This window comes from Rhamphochromis sp. 'chilingali' (genome assembly GCF_963969265.1).
Source record: "Rhamphochromis sp. 'chilingali' genome assembly, chromosome: 9".
Classification (NCBI taxonomy): Eukaryota; Metazoa; Chordata; class Actinopteri; order Cichliformes; family Cichlidae; genus Rhamphochromis; species Rhamphochromis sp. 'chilingali'.
In genome coordinates this window covers 14,676,476-14,697,667 of record NC_137936.1, presented here as the reverse complement: position 1 = coordinate 14,697,667, position 21,192 = coordinate 14,676,476, and the positions used below count along the sequence as shown (strand labels likewise).

The 21,192-nt window shown below is 38.2% G+C and overlaps 2 long non-coding RNA genes across 2 annotated transcripts; one reads left to right on the top strand and one right to left on the bottom strand.

Moving 5' to 3' along the window:
• Positions 1-7,174: 7,174 nt before the first annotated feature.
• Positions 7,175-8,469, top strand: LOC308402417. The gene is made up of 2 exons (XR_013972752.1): positions 7,175-7,248; positions 7,771-8,469. It is a non-coding gene; the product is annotated as an uncharacterized lncRNA (long non-coding RNA).
• On the bottom strand, positions 8,080-9,672 carry LOC308402416. The gene is made up of 2 exons (XR_013972751.1): positions 9,487-9,672; positions 8,080-8,695 (listed from the first exon to the last, which is right to left on the bottom strand). It is a non-coding gene; the product is annotated as an uncharacterized lncRNA (long non-coding RNA).
• Between the last annotated feature and the right edge of the window lie 11,520 nt (positions 9,673-21,192).

The following is a 21,192-nucleotide window of genomic DNA, read 5'->3' as shown; positions in this document are numbered from 1 at the left end:
TCTGCACGTACTGTATTTTCTCTGCGTCTCCACCTTCGGTTCTGTGAGAACACAGACAGTTATGCCGCCCCATGTTGGGCCTGAGAGCAGAGGGACATCCATGCGTTCCTCACATTCTGAACCAAACCACATGGTGGGTTTAGCCCTAATGATATTTGGATGACTTGCATAAAGGGCAATAACATCCAGTCTGGGATAAGTGGGCACAGAATTTGTAGAAGAGAGGAATAAAAGGCCTTCTCTTTTGACCCGCAGGGTCACACAGAGGCAGAGTCAATGCATTGCATGAGCTTCACATTACTGATTCGACTGCATGATTTTTTTCCTTTGCTTTGCCCTCTTATCACGACTGTCTGTTTAGTTAGCAATAAAACTCTCTGTTGCTCTCTCTCGCTCCTTCACTCACACACACACAGATACACACACACACACAGAAAACAACACGCCCTTGTTATTACTGGAAAGTCACAACTGACATCCCCCTGCAGGCGGCTGTGTGGCAACCGAACAGTCATACCCCAAGCTGGGCGCACAAAAATGCACTATCAGTGTGCACATGTGCTGCTTCGAGTTGTAGTATCAGGCGCTGATCAGGGCACCACCCGTCAAGTATTAATATACCCCAACAAACAAAAATAAATAGTCTTTGAGGACTACCTTAAAGTACGTGTACACTGACGCCACTCAGCTCTGTATGTGCGTGTGTATAGCTGTTATCTGGTACCCACGAGTAGCATCTGCCTCACCCGAAGAACCTAACGAAGTCACCGACCGCCGTTCCAAGAAACTGTCCTAGTGTGACCCCGGACACTGAGACAGCTAAAAGTGGAGAATTTTGAACTTTGATATTATTATTTTTCCTTGTATCTTCGTCACATTGAGTATAAAGTCCTTTTTATTGGGCTTTATGGTGTTTGATTAAGGTCATTCCATCTAAAATCAACCAAGCCTTCTGTTCGACCATCTCTGATTTGCATAGAAATGCATTTGAAATTTTAGCTTGATATAGCAAAAATATTTCAAGATATATATACATATATTTTGAAAATGGTCCATCCGCCCACTTTTAGGGCGAGTCTGAGGCAGTGTTTGAACATGAATATTTTAAAAACAATTAAAGATAAAAGCTTTGAAATTTTTTGGCAAATCGGAGATGGTTTACCAGAAAATATTTTACAAAACTTTATGATTTGAGATGGCGTGATCCAGGTCTTGAAAATAAAAAAAATACACACATATTTAACAAAATTATTTGGCGAGTTATCTGGAAACTGCACTCTTTTGTCTTATTTCAGTACAACTTGTCATTTTTGCTCAATCCTGCATGAAAGTTGAATGAAAATAGGATTTTCTTTATTTCAGAAGTTTTATGTTAAAAACTGTTCTTGGTGTATCTACCATTCTTCACTAGTTGTGTTTTACAAGTTTTTTTAAATTAGTGTCAGTTCAAATAGGAGACTTTGCAGGAGTGCTGGACTTTATTTTTCACATTTTAACTAACCAGTACATAACATTTTACCGTGTATCTGTTCTAAATTGCAGATTCTGCTTAATTTTGATGGTAAGAAAGGAAATTTGAGGCTTTTATCTTTAATCGTTTTTGAGATATTCCTATTCAAACACTGCTGTGAAAAAAATGGCTTGAAAGTGGGTCAATGGACCACTTTTTAACACACCATATCTTGAAAAGTATTTGATATATGAAGCTAAAATTTCACAAAGATCATTATAAATGCTCAAATTTTCTACCATAAAAGTTTTATGTAAAGTGGCGAGCAGCAAATGTTCTAAAAATTGGCAGATTTCAGATGGGATGATGGGAGAAAAAAACAAAACAAAACACAAACAAACTGTAATCAGAGGGCTGATGTATTATCACCCCATTGGTGCTGAAACCGTGTTAGCAAACAGCTGATTAACGACACATCTGGCACCATTACTGCTCACTTAGAGCTGAATTTATACCCTCTTTGTGAACAGAAGTCAAATTTTCACTCTCGTTTTAGCTCTGTTTTGTGTTTCGGCAGATACCTTCTTCAGCTCCATATTATCAGTCTCTAACAGCTCCTGTCTGCTGGGCTAAGAGGGTACAGTGCTGTCTCTCGAAACCATGCTGATGAGAGCAGTGAGGCCCGAAGCAGCAGGTGGAGCAGGTGATCTACAAATTGGGATGTTGGTGGTTTGATTCCTGGCTGCCTTAGTCTGCATGTGAAAATATCAGTGGGCAAGATACTGAAGCCTGAGTTGCTCCACATGTGGACTTTGAGTGTGTGCATGTCAGATAGAAACAGAAAGAGTGCTTGTATTAATGGGTAATTGAGACATGCTGTGTAAAGCAATGAGTGCTCAAGTTGGATAGAACAGCGGTGTACAAGAATCAGTCCATTAACCATTCACCTTAACATCAGTTAAATGTTGTTTAAGTTTTGTTTAGCCCTGATGAGCACCAACCCTACCCTATGGTATCAATGTGGTGATCTATTATAAAAGTCCTCTCATTTCTTCCTTAAATGCAGAGTTAGGGTTGCCAAAGATCATTGGTGTGGACTTTGACCTCAGATGGTTTGTTCACTTGTGATTTTTGGTGTCTGATTCCATTTTTACCATTAACATACAAAGAAACAAAGAAATAAAAGCTACTGATTAGCGCAGCCTTAAAGAATAGAAATGAAGTGATTTCCTCAGCAGTGATCCAGAATCTAAAGGAAGTGATGCGCATGAGATGCAAATCAGCGCTGACTGAATGGAGGTTTTAAGTATCATGAATTGAGTTTGACCTGCACCTCATAACCATTTAGTGTGCCCAAACTGTTGCAATAAACTGCTGCTCATTAGTAAGGCCTACATGTGGAAAAGTGCAGGATGTAGATTCTTCTGGTTCCTTCATTGTATAACGCAGCCAGAAAAGCCTCACCTAAGGGCCGTCGCTGCAACCAGAGCCTCGCTTTCCTTCATCTAACCTCGTGCACAGACACAACGGCTCAACAGACCGCACGAGCGCGAACCTTATCAGCAGGCAAAAGAAGTGCCCCTGCTTCGTACCAGAGCTGACAATTAACTGTCGCGCAATGACTGGATTTCTCTGATAACCTTTTATTTGTTCCGCCTGCACCTCGCCACTCCTGCAATCTCTCTCCATACATGTCCAGCCCGGGAGATATGAGCTGAGGTGAGCTCAAATCTCTTCCGACATATTGTACATATGTCACATCTATGTTGATAAAGGCCCACTGTGTGTGTTAATCTAGGCTGCTGCGCTTCCCCAAACACACCACAGTTTTGCTGTGAGGCAGTCCAGCGTGACCCAAATGATCTTAGTTGTCTCAGGCTGACCTCAGCAGTAAATCAGAGAGGTCATTAGGCCATTGACTGCATGCAGGTAAATGTGATGAGAGACACTGCCCTCTGGTGGCTAAGTGAGATACCAACGTCGAAATCTTTATCTGCAAGGACATGAAGAGAAAAATGGCTGGCTCCAATAAACCGGACACATTCAAAATCACTTAAATCAAGTTTCGTCTCCGTTTAGATGCTCGGTTTGAACTTCAGCAATCATGTCCATGTTCCTAAACACGTGTGGCCGATTAGATATTTCAGTTAACGAGCAGTTGAACAGGTGTGCCTAATAAAGTGACCAGTGAGTGTATGTTACTATATTGAATATTAATATAATGTATCTTTGTTCACACTTAATTCACTAGCTGTGATTTGGAACAATGTGCAGGAAAATCTACATATAAATACTTTGGTTCTCCTGTTAGTTCATTCTTGTGATTAATCTTACTGTGAAGCGTTCTGTATGCAACAGTGTAACATTATTAAAGTGGTAACAATAGTATTGAAAGGGAACTGTGGTCCATTTGTGCAGGTGCCAGAAGATTTCTGTGTGTGACTCATCAAAGACCCCATTTTCCAGCAGGAAGGTTAATAAGGGGGGGAAACAGTTCACTTCCTTTTGTATAGCCAACCATAACTAAACAGCAATGCTGACAGTTCAACACTGTTAGAAAAAGAGAGAATTATTAAAAACAACAACAACAACAAAACAACTTTTGTTTGGAAAGCTGCTAATTTTGTTACTTCAGCAGGACACGGGGAGTCAATAGCCTGCGAATGGCAATACATACTCAGATGAACAGTACATGATATATTACACTGTGCTGTTAATTACTGAACAAAAACAAAGAAGCAGAAGCTGTGTGAGAAACTAAGTTGATATAATGGGTTGTAGAACCACTATAACTGTATGACTTTTTCAGTCTCTCACATACTTGTGGAGCAATTTTAGTCCACTCTTCTTCACACTTTTTCTTCAGTTCATTGAGTTCACTGTTCAGGTCTGGACTTTGACTGGGACACTGCAGCACATCTACAGCCATTCTGCTGTAGTCATTTTGGGAAAAGCTTTAGCTGTTGGACAGATGGCCTCACAATGGACTCTAGAATACTTTGTTATACAGAAGAGTCCGCGGTCGGTTTCATGACTGCATGGTCCCAGGGTCGCATGGCTGCAAAACAAGCCCAAGTCATCATCCCTCGTCCACCGTGCTTTACGGTTGGTATGAGGTGTTTGCAGCAAACCAAACACATCATATATTTACTTTGGTCTCATCTGTCCAAAGAACATTGTCCCATAAGTGTGACCTCTGATCTTGGGGTGAATTAACTGGGATGTCCAGTCCTGGGAAAAACTGGCGACTGTCTTGAGTGTTTTGGGCTTGTGAATAATCTTTCTTATTGCAGAATGATGGACTTTGTTTCGAAATGGCCTTAAAACTCTTCCCAGATCAATGTGCAGCATCAGGATCATGTTTTTCCTTCTTGACTTTAACACAATCAGATGGATTGCTCCAGACCAGCAAACTGTCAAAACTTTGGTCAGTCAAAGCTATGTGTTCATACTTGCTGATCATCAATCAAGTTTGATTGATCAGCACTTGGCTGCTACTTACCCCTTTCATTTTCAAGGAACCAGCAAGTCTATACTTACATTTTCACTCACTGCTTCTACATTTTGGATGATTTTTTTGTTAATAAAATAATGAAGCTGGGTATTAAGTCATGTTGTAGCAGAGGTGTGGACTCGAGTCACATGACTTGGACTCGAGTCAGACTCGAGTCATTAATTTTATGACTTTAGACTTGACTTGAAAAAATGTTCTAAGACTTGTGACTTGACTTGGACTTTTACACCAATGACTTGGGACTTGAATTGGACTTGAACCGGTTTACTTGAAAAGACTTGATATTTTACCCCAAATATAAAATTTAACATGCATATTATATGGAGATTGAAAATGTGACGTCATTCACGGGTAGAACCGCAAAGGATTCTGGGAACTCGTGGCAAGCGGTACTAGCGCACGCAGGCTTTCAATTAAAATCAGTTATACAGCGATAAAAAGAAACACAAAAATGTCAAGAAGCTGTTGTATTATTAACTGCAATAGCCGGTCGCATGACAGCCACGGGAAGCCGACGGGTAAAGAGATCGGTTGTTATCGGATTACGTCGTTGAAGAGAAATTGTTCGAGCCATGTTTCCGAAGTAACAAAGAGGCAACGGGTGGCCTGGATTGCTATGGAACTCCAAAGTGTTCAAAATTAAATAAATAAATAGGTCAAGATGAAATAAATAACTATGTGAATAAATAAGACACAGATATGTAATGTGAGAATGATATTGTGAAATCATGGAACACATTTTGAAAACAATGCTCATTATTGTGAAATATATTACATTCTGCTATATAAATTTACTTATTATTGTGAAATATTATTTCATGGTCATTATTTTTCACAATAACAGAGATTATTCCTGAGGCATTTTATTTATTTCCAGCCGTTTTTATTCCAAAATGACCTTTTTTCAAAGTCAGTCTTTATTTCAAAATCCCGTTTTTCCCGATGGTCTATTTATTTCACAATGCGACTTTTCAGCAGAATGACTTTGTCTGTCAATCAAGAGAGACAGGGCGGAGCCAGTTGTGTGATTGGTTGCTCCTTTACTCAGACATAAGTAATAGCACGTGAATTGTCGATTTAGGTTTAATGGTGCAATGCGTCTCCTATGCAGCTGGCGGCAGTATGCAGCTCAAAATAAACTTAAGGCACCGACAAATGCAAAACACTGGGCGCGAATAACGTTACAGGTATATCAATTCTTGTGAAGGGCATGGCTGCAGGAAACAAGTCCGTTTCTGAGTTACTCAAAGAACTTGCTAACCGCTTAGATTGAACGTCTTCACCTCAGTCTGAGTATTGCAGCAGTGTACTGGAGATGAAGTGGTCCCTGGTCCAAGTTCTCATCACAACCGCACAGGGTTAACGTTAGCAAATGCTAACGCTATCACAGCTAGCTCCACTCCACGAAACGCTGTTCAGGGTAAGTAACGATATGTTATTATTGCTTGGTTAGTCTGTCTGTCTGCCAAATATGAGCTTTTTAAACAGTTTAGTCACAGATTTTTTTTAATACTGTTTTTTATCATAGCAAAGAATTCTATAAATTAGGTAAGAGAAAATAATTGTCTTCTGGGTTAATGTCTGTATTACTATTTACATTGTTGTAGGTAATAGTTATTCATGACTGTTTTAAAGTGGCTTATCTTCTGTGCTAATATGGAAGACAAGTAATCTATGTGAAAGAAAAGAAAGCAATTTTAGTTCAACGTAGTGATTTTGTAAGTGGGTATAATTTGAAAATGCTTTTACTAGTATAGTGGATGTTCTTTAAATATTTAACTTTTAAAGTGTGTGTCACTTTACAGACTCCAACTTCAGTTTTGGTTTGGTCTCACCGTTGTAGGTCATAACATAAACAAGTCGTCAAGTCAAGCAGCTGAGGAAAGGGCTTAAGGAAACCATGGTATGGCCGCTTCTGACAGAAAGATCAGACATCATTCCTCTTTTCTTACCAAGGGAATCAGAGACTGCTCCCTGTTGTGAGGTAAGGTCAGGTCACATCTTTTAACATCTGAATAGTAAAGCTATTTGGTTAATTTATGAAGGATGAACATTAATTGTTGACACAAAACACCAATATACTGTTTTGTATGCTTGGGTTAGTTGAACAGCTGGGTTACATTTAATAAAAATACACCTAATGTTGCTGATGCTCTTAAGACTACAAGATAAGTAAAGCTATAAAATGACTGTGGCCTGCCACAGAAGATGATGAGGAAGAAGAGGAATGCTCTCGAGGATAAATGCAGAGTGGCAGGTTACCTTCGGTCCTTCATTGAAAATGGTAAGTCTGCTGCGATAGGTATTTTGCCATTGGTTTTCTCTGATTATACTTTGGTAAATTACATACAGTCCAGTGATCTTGGGTCATTAACAAAGTACACTATAGTAGAGCTGGGCGATATGAGATTTTTTCATATCACGATATATATATATTTTTTTATAAAAGGACAAGAGCGGTGAGGTCTATCACAATAGTTTAATTTTTCTATTGAGAAAAAGTTATTTCGCAATACATATCGTTATCGTTCTATCGCCCAGTTCTACACTATAGTATAATTTTGTTTTGTTATTTGCTCCATGCAATACATAAGTGGTGGCATTATCAGTTGCACTAGAATTGTATGTAGACTACTTTTAGCTTTAACATAAAAATATCTATAAAAGCTACAACAGCAATTTGAGTGGGGCAAAAATGTCTGGTGCCCTGTATGTAAGTGGTCATCTTTTATGGTATTTCTCTATAAAAGATTCAAAATAATGAATATAGGATGTCATTATAGTTTAAAACAATCTTCTGTTGCAGCATCTTGTGCACAACAAAAAGCCCTCATCAAGTTTTGGACAGGATGGGAAGTCTTGCCGAGAAATGACTGTGGAAGTGGTCAACAGCAATCTTCCAAAGTCTTCCACCGGTTTTGAAGTACTACGTCTTCCTGCACACTACTGTACCTATGAGTCATTTCTAATGGACATTCAGGTGTGTCTCAACTCTACTGACTCAGGTTTTGGTCTGGTTTACGATTGATTCCATAACCACATGGTAAAATTAGACCATTTCTTATTTCTTGCATCACATTACTGTACTCAGTGTTCAAAGAAACGGACAATCTAGTGAGTTCTAGTTCTTTTTAATACACTTGACAGTGAAAAATACACACTACAGGTGTGCATTTATGGCTTTTTTAATATAAACTGATGAAGAGTTCAGATATCAAAATCAGTTGTTCACTGTACATTATAAATTACACAATATGTTTTGTTTATACTCGCTACTGATACAAAAAAAAATTTCTAGAAAAAATTATTTGAATTAAGATGTTACACTACTCTACTGTGTTCATTGTATTAAATCTGCTCAGAGTTGACATGTACTGTATATCCAACCAAGAAATGAATATCATTAAAGTGACAGCTGTATAAAACAAATCCTGTTTTATAGCCACTCACTGTTTTGTTGAAAATGAAATTGGTTATGCTGTTTTGAGTCAGTATTAGCTACAAAGCTGTAAAAATTAAAAAAAAAAAAATAAAAAAAAAAAAAAATCCTCCTGACATAGAAACTGATTAAATGTAATAATGTCTTTCTACAAGTGATTCTGAAGTATTGGTAGCACAGCAGGGTCTTGTTCATTCAGTGCATCTGGGAGCTGAATCTCAGGAATGGTGATCTCATTTGATGGGCGGCGATTATGTTGTCCTGTCCAGTCCACACCATAATCCTCATCAACCTGAAAGAGCATGCACATGTTTTAAATCTAAACTGAAGAGGTGTTTCCTGCAGCTGTTCCTAGATGGACTTATTGAGTCTGCCAGGGCCTATGTGAGTTGCTTAGGCATTGGCTACCAACTAATTATTCATTCACCCATTCTAGGTCAGGATTGGTTCTCTTCAGGTATAACAAATTTAACTTTGTTTAAAGTATTGCCATCTATACCTGACAGGTGGGATAAAAGAGAATGGCTTGGGAGGCGCACAGCAAATCTCAAAGTTTTCCAATTAATGCTGAAAGAACCAAGAATGTAAATGTATTCTTGTTTTAGCTTTGCCGAAGACACCAGAGAAAGTATGATATCTATAATGCTGCTGAAATAGACAAAACCATTTCAATAAACTCGCTATTTAACATCAACCTTGTTATGCATTATCAGAGAACAATCAACTGCAAACAGCAATGAAACATTCAACTATGTACTATTTAAAGCACTAATGACCCTGTTGTCTAACAAGATGTGATAAGTAAGTAGACTGTGGAAAGCTGGTGGGTCTACTCTCTGTGTAAAAGGTTCCTACAGGCTCCACTGACCCCAGTCTCCGAGTTAACACACTAACAGCTAACACTGCTAAACGTGTCTCAACGCCGAGATGGCGCCGATAGCTTTAGCCGTAGCTGCCCCACTTTAGACAGTAACAAAAAAAGTAAGCGATAATAATTCATTGTCAAACGTCATAATTAAGGTCAACATCTAAACAATGCTGTGTACAGAATCACACAGGTGCTCAATTACAGCATAAACTTACCTTAGACCTTCCTCCGTCATTTCCCTCCTAATTGTGCTCGGAGACACAGAAAACGTATCGGCAATTACCCCGATGGTTATCCCGGACAGCACTAAAGTCCTGAGTGCTGCACCGGGATTTCTAGACGTGGACGGCCAACATTTGAAGACTGTTCTTCCTCGGCGTATTCCAAACGAACACGGTGCTGAATTGTATGGAACGCCAGGACTGCCATAATGAATTAATTAAATACACCATTAAATAATTAATTAAATGTGGCAATAATTAATTAAAATTGGAATTAATTAATTAAATAAATAGTTATGACACATGTAATTAATTAATTATTGACACATTTAATTAATTATTTATGTATTTCACATTTTAATTAATTATTGACACATGTAATTAATTAATTATTGACACATTTAATTAATTATTTATGTATTTCACATTTTAATTAATTATTGACACATGTAATTAATTAATTATTGACACATTTAATTAATTATTGACACATTTAATTAATTATTTAATGATATATTTATTTATTTCATTTTGGCAGTCCTGACGCCTGGCTCTCGTCATGAAATAATTTTATCTGTCAGCCTCACCCATCAAACTCAGGGGGCGGGGTTAACGCTGCCCATGCAGCTTCTCTAACATTTGATTGGTTGCCGTGCAAAGTAAGTCAAAACAGGTCGATCCTAGAAAATCGATTGCTTGTGTAGACTTGGGGCAGCCAGTTATCCCAGAATGCAGATCAAATCACAAGCAGCAATGGTGGTGGTGTAGTTTTAAAATACCCCGTTTTTCTGTCACCAGCTACACTTTTAACAGTGTTTTAGCCGCGAATGTCGCGACGTATGTCTGGTCAGGTTGTCAACATAGAACATGTTTGCAAAAGTGCTCAGATGTTTTCAGAGATTTCACTAGCTCTGCTAACAGTTAGCATGCAGAGTGCACCGAGGGGGTTACGTTAACCGGTTTGTTTACATATTCCACTCTCCGTGTTCCACATGTTGCATTCGCAGATTCTCATTTTCACCGAACGATCGTCTCTTTCCGCCTGGTCTTGTGTCTCTGTGCTTCTGTAACATAAAGAACGAGCTGACATTTTTCTCACGAAACCAGCGATCAGCTCAACAGACCCTCAGTTTACCTGCATGCATCCTCCTCCTCATCTGTCAGCTGTTTAACACCTGCTGCTAATTCAAGAAACACGCCTAGTTACCTGGTGATAGTCACAGTTTAACTGGGCAGCCGGTGCTCGATATAACGCAATGTCAGCGCATTTTTCTGCACAAGATAAGTAAATATAGTGTTTTCCCCGAGCGCAGAGCTGCTGGAGCTCGTTTCCTTACAGAGCACTTTATAGGCGAACAGCTTTATCAGCGGCTGATGTCCAATCACCGGCACACAGCTTTCAAACCTCAGCTGAGTTTTAGCTCTCAGTGGTTAAACGCTGGACTTCATTCACTCAGGTTCTGTCTGTCGGGTCACGTTTACTTCGCTGTTTTATTTACAACTGAGCAAATCGGTTTGGCTGAGGTTAAAGTTACGTTTCATAACTGCATAGTTTCACAGACGTTTAATGGTTCACTGGCACATGTGTTAGACTGAACTATCATCTAAATATCATCTGTTTTTTAATAGTTATTCAACTGTATTCTAAGCACCAGCTGTCTGTTAGAATGTGATTTTTTTTCTCTCTCTGTTGGCAGAGGTATAAAAATGCGCAGGAAAATCTGACGTGCATGGCGAACTTCACCGACGATATTTAGGGAGGAATAAACACACATCAAACATAAATGAACCATTTGTCTGTCTCCATAATTGAGAGCATTTTCTCTTCTTATGTCAACACTCTCTCTCTTTTTTTTTTCTTTTTTTTTGCTTTTTCGGTCATGTTATGTTTACCTGTCAAAGGCTTGTTACAAACTATGAAACACATTGTGCAGACTTCTGGATGTTAGAAGAAAACGAATACTGCTCATGAATGAGACTAAAGGCAGGAAGGTGTCCTTTAAAACTAAAAATGTTAATAGGACCTCCCTATTTATATCATAGTTTATGATATAGCATGTGTATTTCAGTAATAGCCTGCTGAGGCCACTATACGTGCTGGCCTCATATCAAATGTGAAGGCAGACTGAGTCTATGTTTGACGTTTTTTATATCTAATCTTCCTTTTCAAACATTTAAACAGCAGCGAGTCTGCAGCTGAGGGAATACAAATTCAAATTGTCGGAACAGGTTTGCTCGTTTCTTGGATTCATTTGGTGATTTATTAAATGTATAACTGTTATTCTAATCTGCTGCTGAGTCTCTTACACTTTTCTTTATGCTGTATATTTTCACGTCTCTGGAATAGTTGGCAGTTAGATAGTCAGCTGGGAAACTTTGTGTTAACTCATGGAGCTGAGGATATCGTGGATATGCTGACCTCGCTGCGTGGTGTACAGAGCGAGGTCAGCATGATTAATATTCACAATAAAAATATTAGCCGAACATCATGAAGTCTGTATGTGTTTCATAGTGTCGAACAACCTTTGTACAGTTAAAGCCAGCAGTTACTACATGACGGAAACACCAACGTTATCTCTTTTATGTGTTTATACACAGGTCACACTGATTACTGAACAAAAACCCAAAGATCAGATGTTAAACAGATTTATTTGCTCTCTCTCCTCCTTAAACATGTTTTTAATGTTAGTTATAATTCAGAATTGGCGACTGAAACACGTAGGACACATAAGAACATCAGGAAATAAAACATCGATAAATATAACCTCAGTAAAAGAAGTCAGCGGGGGTTACTACAGCTGTGTACCGGGGCCTGCGCTTTGTCGGTGGGATTGCTTGCGAGGCGAGCGGGTCTATCCCACGCTTTGCCGTGAGACTGGGCAGACATCTCCGAAATCATCGAAACACTTTTGCAAAGAGGCTGTATCTTGACAAACCGACCAGACACATGAAGATTAAACCACTACATTCTCGGCTAAAAAAATATTAAAACGGTATTTGGTAACACACAAACAGGGTTTTTCAAAGCTCAGTTCTGTTAGCTTCCACATGCCGGTTGTTGTGTGCTAGAAACAATGGCCACCAGGCCAAAGCAATGGTTTTGACTCGATCAGCGTTAACCCCGCCCCCTGAGTTTGATGGGTGAGGCTGACAGATAAAATTATTTCATGACGAGAGCCAGGCGTCAGGACTGCCAAAATGAAATAAATAAATATATCATTAAATAATTAATTAAATGTGTCAATAATTAATGAAATGTGTCAATAATTAATTAAAATGTGAAATACATAAATAATTAAATGTGTCAATAATTAATTAATGAAATGTGTCAATAATTAATTAAAATGTGAAATACATAAATAATTAATTAAATGTGTCAATAATTAATTAATTACATGTGTCATAACTATTTATTTAATTAATTAATTCCAATTTTAATTAATTATTGCCACATTTAATTAATTATTTAATGGTGTATTTAATTAATTCATTATGGCAGTCCTGGCGTTCCATAGAATTGATCTTAAACCTTCGACAATGCTGTCATCGATGCTAAGATTTTGAAGAGCAATTATCATCCAGACATTTCAGAAACATCATCTAAACGACTCAAAACAGTATCTACAGGTAAATGATCCCTCTCTGATTTGCTTAAATGAGCAGAACTGGCTGAAGTTCACACCAGTCCGCCATCCTCCGTGACTTTTGACCTAGCACGCTGTTGCTAGCTGTAGCAGCCGTCCGCGGAGCCGGTATCCAGGAAAACTAGTCGATGGTAAACGATAAGCCAATAGGTGCAAAGGTCCAGCCCACTTACATTGATTGACAGACAAAGTCATTCTGCTGAAAAGTCGCATTATGAAATAAATAGGCCATCGGGAAAAACGGGATTTTGAAATAAAGACTGACTTTGAAAAAAGGTCATTTTGGACTAAAAACGGCTGGAAATAAATAAAATGCCTCAGGAATAATCTCTGTTATTGTGAAAAATAATGACCATGAAATAATATTTCACAATAATAAGTAAATTTATATAGCAGAATGGAATATATTTCACAATAATGAGCATTGTTTTCAAAATGTGTTCCATGATTTCACAATATCATTCTCACATTACATATCTGTGTCTTATTTATTCACATAGTTATTTATTTCATCTTGACCTATTTATTTATTTAATTTTGAACACTTTGGAGTTCCATAGATTGCAGCCATTCAAAGATCAAATATAACGTCCTAGAACACTCCAGCTCACAGGTTAGTCTGCTCCAAGCATTTACACAAAGGTCAGTCTGCTGTTGTAGTTAATGCGTCATTTTTCTTAACATAATTAGTGATATAGGTTACAAGTAAGTCTGGCGCTGAACAGAAATTGTCGCGCTATGCTCCTTTATTTATTGTGCATAAATAGTGAATTGTCCTGACACAATATTGCGTTTCGCTTCTGTTATTATGGTACATTGACAAAAACACATACTTTTATTCACAGGATAAAACAGGTTTTTTGTATCACTAATTGCCCAGTACGATTACAGCATACAATATTATTGTCACTGCTACATTTCTGTGATGCTACCAGAAATTATTTCCACTACTAATTAATTACCGTTGAGCTCAAAGGTCCTATTAATAAACGGTTAACGAATGTGTATTTATGAAGACGATTTGTGAGACTGGTAAACTTATGATACGTACGATGGTCTTTCGTTCTACACGGTGCATTTCAAGGTCCTGTACCCATCCGTCGGTAAACTGTACCTGGGCTTGTTGCAGTGACCGGAAGTTACTAAACTTCATGAGTGTGTGCACTCACTCCAAGAAGCGTATAATTATAAATATGCATATAAATATGCTAAGATGAGATAGCTGACTTCATCTAACTAGCAAATGTTTTCCAGGCTACGTTGGTGATACAGTTTTTTTTAATGTGTATGATATTTTTGTCATGCGATTTTAAAGCTGGTCCTACAACCGCATCCAAGAATAACATGCAGCTTATCTCAGAACTGTCGGTGAAAATTATTCTTGGAGCTAGGTTTAATTGAGCTGCATTTTAAAGAGGTGCAATTTCACAATTTGTGTATATTTTCTAAGTTCACTATTTTGTATGTGTTGAGAAAAACACAGATTTTAAAATTACATGGTCTAATATTTACATTTAGCATAACTGCAACATTATTTTTTCGTTTGTTTTTTTTAAAGACTCGAAAGGACTTGAAATTCAAAGTTTCAGACTTGTGACTTGACTCGGACTTTTACACCAGTGACTTGAGACTCGACTCTGACTTGCCTGACATTACTTGAGACTTGACTTGAGACTTGAGGATAAAGACTTGAGACTTACTTGAGACTTGCAAAACAATGACTTGGTCCCACCTCTGTGTTGTAGTTCATCTAAGGCTGTATTTCCCGGGTTTTAAGACTTTTATTATATCCTGATAGATAAAACCTCATACCGCAAGGAGGGTTTACTTTTATATGAAATGCATTTATACATTACAGATAACAAATAACATAATTTTAGTTTGAATAAGTAGTAATAGCTGCACACATGCAGGTCTAGTGAGAGCTGAACCCTTTCTCTTACTTCGTTACGACAAAATAAAACAAGTTTAAAGTGCATCACCACGGGTCTACATGGACAAAGCATCATTTCATAATGAATTTCCTCAATTAGCTCTGAGCGCCGTTTAAATTATAGAAATTAATTTCCTATAACATTATTTTTTTTAATGGCACCTGAAAGAAAAGAAAAAGGAAACTTTAATCAAAAGCTACCAAATAAATAAACTGTTAAGACATTAAAAACTAATCACACAGAGACCTACTGCTATGTACAACCTTTTATTTTTGATTTGCAAAACATCAGACAAAAATAACATTACATAAACACCAATTTATAATAGAAAAAGAAGATCTGAGACAAAAGATAAATTGCAATTACATTAGAATTTAGGTGACTTTGATAATTGGAGCCATATGATGCTGACCTACAGAGGCAGTTTATGGCTAGTAGCTTGATCAGTATACATGTGTTACAAACATTATATTAAGTGCTTTCGTTGGTTCAGGCATTGAAATTCAACATGGCATGGATTTGGGTTCACAATGCAGGGAAAGGATTCAATACCAAATTCAAACTGATTCCTTATTTTTTTAAAAATAAAAATAAATTAATCATCAATACACGTGGCTGCCAGAGTACCAATTAAGAAGCCAATCGCACACTTGGACAACCTTCCTACTCAAATTAAGCCGGGGAACATCTGAAGCCAGCTTTGTTAACACCCTCTCCTGCATGAAAAGGGTCATGTTATGGCACACAGCTCAAAGTTGATGTGACCACAGCGTTCCTCAGTATTGACTGATCAATAAAAACTCTCTAATTTTATTCAGTGTACACCTGAAGCAGTTTGACATGAAAGCAAATAAAAAGAAGGAATAAAGAGAGACAGCAAGAATTAGAGAGAAAAGAAAAGTTGGTTTGAAATCACCAAAAGTGAGCAGTTGCTCCTTAAATATGATACTCGGGTCTGAATGGAATACCCCCCCCCAAAAAAAGCAACTCCAAGCTGCACTTCCAAAGACACCATCTTCTAATGAGGCTTGTCGCGCCACTGGGGGCGGACACTTTGGACGATGCCAGCATCAGGTAGCGTCAGTGTTGCACAACTTGGTGATGCTCAAGATAAAAGCAGCATTGCATGGACACTGAGGATTTCGCCACTCCCAATTCCCCTGTGACTGAAAAGCATCAGGAATGACGAAGGTGCACGACAGAAGGAGAGGCGATGACGCGGAGAGGGTACGGCGGACGCGATGGGACAAACCACAGGGCCAAGGTCATGATGACGCACTACACAGCATAGGTCATGCTAACAGTGCCAAGGGGAGCACAAACGCACCTCTCATTTCTCCTACTGCCACTTCTTTAAAGTTGCATTCACACTGAAAAGTCTTCAATTTGCCCTCGAAAGGGACAAATTACGTGCACGTATCTACACCCCTCTCGCCTGCAGTGGTATAAATGTGAAATACAATAAAATTGTTCCTAAATGAATCTGCTCACAAGGTTTGTGGATTTGTCATTTAGTCCTATAACTCTGCCACTAAAGACACATTAAATTCAACAGAAACACAGCTATTTTCTCCAAAACTTACATCAAATCAGTCTAGAGCAAAGGGTGTCAAACATAAGACATGTGGGCCAGAATCGACCTGGCAAAGACTCCAATCTGGCCCACTTGAAGGCTTTGAAAAGTGTGATGGAGCGCATAGATTAGGAACTCTTTGTATTTTTATACGTTTTAACAGCTTTTCCTACTTATAAAGACCATTGTCATCCTGTATTTGCCATCCTCTTTCCTCTATGTACTAAAGAAATTAGTTTTCTTCCTAAGGTCAGTCCATATCAAAAACGGACAAACATACAAACAAAAAACAAAACAAACATTACAAATACAGGTCAGTCTGAGCAAGGAGCTACTGGAACCTTTTCCACAGTTATTGTGCAGAAAACTGAGATGTAGTGTTGAAATTGCACTGCTTTTTCTTGTATTAAGCCTTCTCAAAGATTAAATGTATACTTAAATGTCTTTACACTGACAGATAGGTTACTTTCACTGGTCCATCCCACCTAATGATCAAAGCAGGCTGCATGTGGCCCACGGTGTAAAATAAGTTCGACATCCCTGATCTAGACTGATAAATAGCTACAAGCCAGAGGAAAAACATGCACATTTCATTTTTGAGTAAATGGTCCCTTTAATGCCTGTAGGGATACTTGTCTGCAACACCGCAGCAAAATAAACTGCACGTGTTTCTGAAAGCAATGGAAGAAAAAACAACAACAAAAAAACCCCCAATAACCCCGAAACAAACAAACAAACTACCGAGCTAAAGAAGCAGAGAAGAATGAAAGTAAATGCAGCCTCATCCTAGCCAGATCCCCGATGGTAAGAGTGCAGGCACTATTTTTAAAAAACACTCCCGGTATTTTTGTGCGTAAAAAAACAAAAATGCCTTTGCCAAGTCTGAGAAGAAAGACCAAACAGAAAAAAAAAGAATGAATTCTTTAGCTGGACTCTCCCAAATCTGTGAGATATCTCTGAGGTAATCATTGAAGTATGACTCATTAGACAGCAATAAATACCAACATGAATACAAATATTATAAAAGTAAAAACAGAGGCAAATGCTTAATGCTAAAGCAAAATCTGAGCTAAAAGAGGTAGGTTTTCTTTTTAGGTAGATTATGGTGTACATCCATTGTGGACACTCCTCTTTTTTGTAAGAACTACATTATGTTGATTCCATTACAATCCCTGTCCTAAAGGGAGGCGCAGAAAGAATACAAAATAAAGACTTAAAATCATTTGCACGGGAGATGGCCAACAGTCCTCTGTGAAGGCTTTCATACATGTTTTCAGACAGGATTTGTAATGGCAACAGTTACACACGCATGCACGCCCACACGCACGCACGCCCACACACGCACGCACACACAAAACACCTCCTACAACATCTACGAATATGATAACTGTAAAGCTTGCTGGTGATAGTGTACCATGAGCTGTATATTGCAGGCATTGTTACTGTGTTACGTCGCAGTTCTTACGGATATCTCAACAAAGATGGCTCCATCTATTTTGAGGTCGGATTTCCACTGATGTATAGATTACAAGTTCCAGTATTAGAACAACTACAATGTAGAGTTAAAAAACCCAAAACTGATTCTGAGCAGCCTATCACGATGAAACCAAACAGGAATCTCTGGGAATGAACCACAATCAAATTTAACTTTATTTATGAGCTGTATACCGTGTTGGGAAAGAGAAAAGAAAAAAAAAAAAAAATCAGCAATAAGACATTCGGTTCGTTTAAAAAAAAAAAAAAAAAGGGGGGGGGATTCTTTTTATGACAGAAACTCTATCACTACACAAATACTAACTGCTCGTTTTATACATCCACAAGAGTTTTCCTGTTCGGTTTTCAAACCCCCAAACTCAACTCCTCTTTTTACCCTGTTCGTGTGTGGAGGGAACTCTCCCTGTGGCACTTACATATTCATCAAACCTCCTACTGTATTTAAACATACACAAGTCAACACTGCAACCTCTATCTCAAAAAAAGGAAACAGAACAATTTCAAAGCCATATCTACATACAGGAGTATGTATTTCGAAATAAAATCAACATGGAGACTTTTCCAAAAAATAAAAGAAGTCAAAAGTCAGTATTCAGTAACCAAGCACATCACACCCCTCATCAAACTGACATACTATACATACAAATGGTACTGCCTAACGACACTCGAGCTTCAACTCCTTAAAGATCAATCACAGCAGGGTAATTTGTGGGGCGTGCGGATTTTTCTGTTAGTATATTATATTATATATATCTCGATGATTTCTAGGAAGAGGGCAAAATTAAATGATAATACAAAATAAATCAAGCCTATTATGTGACTACAGGAACACTGAAAAAAGCGATCAAACGGTTTGTGATATGCGGATTATCTAAGCGTCGAGCCCCAGCTGTCAGCTTGTGGCGTTTCACAGTGACTGCAGAGAGTTGGAATAAAGCCACAGTGATGTTGAATGGACTTTAAACTGTTTAAAAACAGTTTAAAAACAGATCAAAGCGACACCTGTCACAACTTCTCACAAAGCAGTTGTGAGAAAAACTCGCCATCTTCCTCACAGAGTAACCCTGGTCTACTGAGATGAAGGAAAATCTGTGTGTGACAAATGTGGACCGGACGGTCAATCGCAGGAACTCTTTAAAAGATTTCTTTTGTCACACAGCAAATACAGGACAAAGAAAAAGAAAATATAAACTTTTATATTTAATTCTTCAAATGACTTCCTTTAAGCAACACTGCCTCTAGTGAAATCATGAGCACTTGGCAGGAAATCGACTTTACTTTAGGGAATTGTCTTGATGTAAAAGATATGTTGTCTTGTATAATTTTACCATAATCCCACATGCAGCAAGCCATATATTACTGGCCTGTAAACTGAAGCATTTAAAGTCTCTTGGCAGTTTGGTTTATAAGCCATTAAATGCTGTCTGATGAAGCATAAGCCAAAGATGACGGACAGCAGAGAGAAGGCATACAAGTTCTTATCATATACAAGTTCATTTTCCAAAAGCCACAGATAAATAGCATATGAATTCAGCAGATGGCACAATGAGAATGTCCAAGGTTCTGGAGTCATCATTTTGATGTACTGTAATGTACCAGGTGTATAGCTAGCTTAGTAATCTACATGGCTTATATTTGAGAGCAGCACGGTTTGTTTAGGTTGTCCTTTTTTTTCTGAGAATGAACCTTGGATATTCACATCAGTCAACCACTAAACAAAGAATCGTTTGAGTGTGTCAAATATACAAGCAGTTCCCTGTTTAAGCCATTCCTAAATACCCCCCCAAAAAGGAACAAAGACAAGAAAAACAAAGATCAAAGACAAAACAAAGAGCATAGTGTTGGAGAACATGGTGCTTATGGATCAGAAACAAAAAGTCAGTTGTGTTTGCATATATATTTTTGAGGAAAAACAAAACAAAACAAAAGAATCTATGTAGCCCTATGTACAGCAGCAGACATTATTTATATATACCTGGTATTTACACAATGCAGCCACTAGAGGGCCACGCAGCATACATCATCAAACAGGAGGGCCCGGGTGGAGGACGTGCGCAGCAACACCACCACAACCAGGCCCCTGGACATTCTAGAAAATCCGCTTCCCAGTCAGAAACGAAAGGGGTGTGATATCTGTGGAGGTCTGAAACAGCTTCCCAAGCTCTCCATCCACTGAGCTCACTGTATACTGAGGAGGAACAATTCATGGAATTGTTTTTAAGGTGAAGTGACATATAAAAAACAACAACAAAAATATCTATTGCAATTATATCCGTAGCTATGCCAATTCTGAGTATGCTATGCAGCTATATATTAACAAGGCAGGCCCTTTGCTTTGCCATCAATTTACTATTCCAGTTAGATTTGGCATTTTAGCCCTTTAAAATCTGTGATAACATAGATACTGTATATCAATACATAGGCTTGAGTAAAAGGTGGTATAACAGTGCTTAGGATACATTTGATAGCAATTCTCTATTTACATGGGAAAAAATAACAACAATTAAACAAGAGAGGAGAATAATGAAAACAATTTCAAAAGAGAGCAACAAGCCATAAGGTTGGCTTGGTTTGATTGACAGTTAGCAGTGTAAAAGTAGCTAATACATTTAGTGGCTAATTCTCACCTCAAAACCAGGCACCCTAAGGTCCTATCAGAACCTCACTAAATTACAGTCTAAGCTCTGTACTCTGCTGTATAAACCTATAATAATATAACATTTTCCTTCATAGGCTGTGAGGCTAGTCAGACAACTTGCCGAGCGGCTGCATGAGTGAAGCAAGCCAAGGAGCAGCAAGGTTATTTTTAGGTACTGGAAGCTTTTTGAGAAAGTAGTTGACCATACCTTTGGTGAAAGGTGAAAGGCATGTGTTTGATTTGTACACAAAGTCATATACATATGCTGCCTTGGAGAGAAGCAGATTAAAAAACAAAAAACCCCAAAACAAACAAACACATAAAAATACATGATTTCTGAAAATCATCAAAAAATTCAAAGTAATGTGCAGGCACTGCGTTTGCACTGGTAAACTGAAATGTAATGCGTACTGTATC